The sequence below is a fragment of the Limulus polyphemus genome, unplaced genomic scaffold (assembly GCF_000517525.1).
Source record: "Limulus polyphemus unplaced genomic scaffold, Limulus_polyphemus-2.1.2 Scaffold1102, whole genome shotgun sequence".
Lineage (NCBI taxonomy): Eukaryota > Metazoa > Arthropoda > Merostomata > Xiphosura > Limulidae > Limulus > Limulus polyphemus.
In genome coordinates, this window is record NW_013666712.1 from 93,601 (window position 1) to 96,847 (window position 3,247).

The window sequence follows — 3,247 nt, forward strand, 5'->3', positions numbered from 1 at the left end:
GAATCAATGTTAAAGCAAGAAATACAACTATAAAGAAAGGACATACACTTCCAGAACATTTAACTGACCTCTATAAGAAGAGCATAGTCCTTTGGCACCATCACAGGCTCTTCAGGTTAGAGAACTTTTGGCGAATTATTCAGACGTCTTTTCGAAAGCAGATCCTGACCTCGGATGCATAGACCTTGTAGAGCACAGAATAAAAATAGGCAACCACTGTCTAATAAAGATCCTTCCGAGGAGAATAGCTCCAGCAAAGCGACAAGAGATAGAGAAGGTCATGGATGGCCTGATTAAGGAATGGATAGTGGAGAAATCAGAGAGTCCCTGGTCAGCTCCCGTTGTGTTAGTCTAGAAGACGGATGGGACCCGACGTTGCTGTGTGGACTTCAGGGCTCTTAACAGTATAACCGATAAAGACTCATACCCACTGCCAAGAATTGATGATACTCTTGGTGCCCTAAGTGGAGCCAGGTGGTTTCAACTCTGGACTTAAAGTCGGGTTTCCATCAAGTGAAAATGGTTGAAGCAGATAAATCTAAGACTGCATTTAGTTATGGCCAAGGTCTCTGGCAATATCGTGTGATGCCATTCGGGCTTACCAATGCTCCAGCAACTTTTGAGAGGCTGGTGGCAAAAGTACCGGAAGGCCTACAATGGAGGATAGCCCTAGTGTACCTGGATGATATCATTGTATTTGCAACAACTTTTGATGAGGAAATGTCCCGTCTAGAGGAAGTATTCAAGCGTTTGAAAGCAGCAAACCTCAAACTCCATCCCAAGAAATGCCACTTGTTCCAGAAAGAGGTGCTTTACTTGGGTCATATTGTAAGTGAGCATGGTGTGCGAACTGATCCTGACAAGGTGAAAGCAGTGCATGATTGGCCAACACCAGACAATGTGGGAGAGTTAAGAAGTTTCTTGGGACTCTGTACCTATTACTGGAAGTTTGTGAACGATTTTGCAACTATAGGTGCTCCACTACATGATTTGATAAAAAAAGGCCAGAAGTTCGAATGGACAGTTTCTTGCCAGCATGCTTTCGAGACATTGAAAGAAAAATTGGCCTCAGCTCCACTTTTAAAGCTTCCAAATCCCTCACTGCCGTACATACTGGATTGTGATGCTACGGAGACGTAACAATACTAAAAAAGAGGGCATCTAGATCATACTTGAACTGGCAGGCAAATTCATAATCCTTCGAGAAACTCCAGCGTGCATGCTCCCAGCGTTGCGTAACTTCTGCTGTTGTAACACTGCCCCTTCCTTAATATTGTTCATCCCGAACAATAGCCACTTACATTTAATCAATAGATAATTAACATGAACTTAATTAAATGTACAGAGTTTACATAAAAACAGAAAAACATAAAATTAAAATACAATTTTACAGGACGTATCTTCTTCCATACTGGTCTCCGTCTCATTGGCTTCTGCTTCACGTGTGATTCATCTGTTCCATCAGAAAATGTCCCATTATCGGTAGCAGTCACATCAGTGGTAGTAACTTCATTAACAGGTTCACAGTTTTCCTTCTCAAAACGATTTCTTCTTTGACAGTGGCTTTCTCAGCAGTGTCATTCGTTCCATTATTCACTTCGTTCCAACTAAAATGTCCTGGACAGTGATAATGCCAAAGTTTGTTGGAATGCACCACCTTTGGCTTACCACGCCGACCATATTTTATTCGGAAAGTTACGTCTGAGAGACGATCTACTATGTCATATGGGCCTTCCTATGGAGAAGACAACTTAGGCGACTTCCCTTTAGTCTTCTGGGATTATACAACCACACCTTGTCTCCTGGTACAAACCTGAGTTCAGTAGATCTCTTATCATAACACAGTTTCATGGAATCAGCAGACGTTTTCAAGTTTGAATGCACTTGATGATGAATATCATCCATCCATTCAGATAACACTTTCACGAACTCTGGCACATTTTCAGGCAACTATTCACAAGGTGGGTGTCCTGTTATCAGGTCCATTGGCAACGGAAGTTCCCGACCAAACATCAGCTTTGCTGGAGTGTATCCAGTGAATTCATGCTCTGCTGTTCTATAGGCCATCAACAGTGGAGGGAGTAAGATATCCCAGTCAACTTGGCGGATATTATAAAACTTTGCCAATTTCTGTCCCAGTGTCCAATTGTAATTTTATACCATCCCATCAGACTGTGGGTGAAGTGGCATTGTCCTGGTCTTTCGTATGGCAAACAACTTGCAGCATTCATGGAACACAACTGATTCAAAGTTACGGCCTGGATCCGAATGCAGTTCGTATGGCATACCAAACCTGAAGAAGAAATCACTAATAGCCGAACCTACAGTTGTAGCTTACTGATTTGGTATTGCATATGCCTCAGGCCACTTGGTGAAGTAATCCATCACCACACAAATGTACATATTTGCAGCATGAGTTCGAGGCAATGGACCAGCAATGTCAATAGCTACTCTTTCCATTGGTGCACCAACTTGATGTAACTTCATTGGAGCACACCCCTTATGCATGGGTCCCCTTTTAGCAAAACATGTACTGCAGGTCCTGCACCATTCTTCCACATCTTGCCTCATACCTATCCAGTAAAATCTCTGCCATAATATCTGTAATATCTATATCTGGTTCCACTTCACCATCATCAACTCTTTCAGTCACTTTGACTTCAGCTTGATGGCACCTGGTTAGTTCAACTTCTCTTTTGCATCAATGTCTGCAGTCATTTTTGCAGGGTCTTCGGCTCAGTCCATCAGCATTTCCATGATATTTTTCTTCTCTGTATTCAATATCATAATTATATTGGTCTATCTTTCCAATCCAATGTGCCAGTTGCCCCTCTGGGTTCTTTAATAATCTTAACCAACGTAATGCAGCATGGTCTGTCCTGATGGTAAACCTGGCATCGTAAAGGTAAGGATGGAAATATGTCCGACTATTTACTATAGCAAGGAGTTCCCTCCGTGTTACATAGTAGTTCCTCTCTGGTCTACTCAAAACCCTACTGAATTAGGCCATCACATGTTCGTTTTCACCCACTTTCTGAGACAACACTCCTCCAATTCCGAAATTACTTTGCTAATTGATTTTTTTCGTAACTTCGTTCCAAAGAAACTTTAACGACACAAGTCTTTACTTAATAAAACTGGTTTATTCTTTCCGAATATAACTCTGCGATACACTTAATCTCAATACTCGCGCTAAAACAAACACTATAACGAACTGTTACGTCTCCGTGCTCTCTGACTGCAGTTC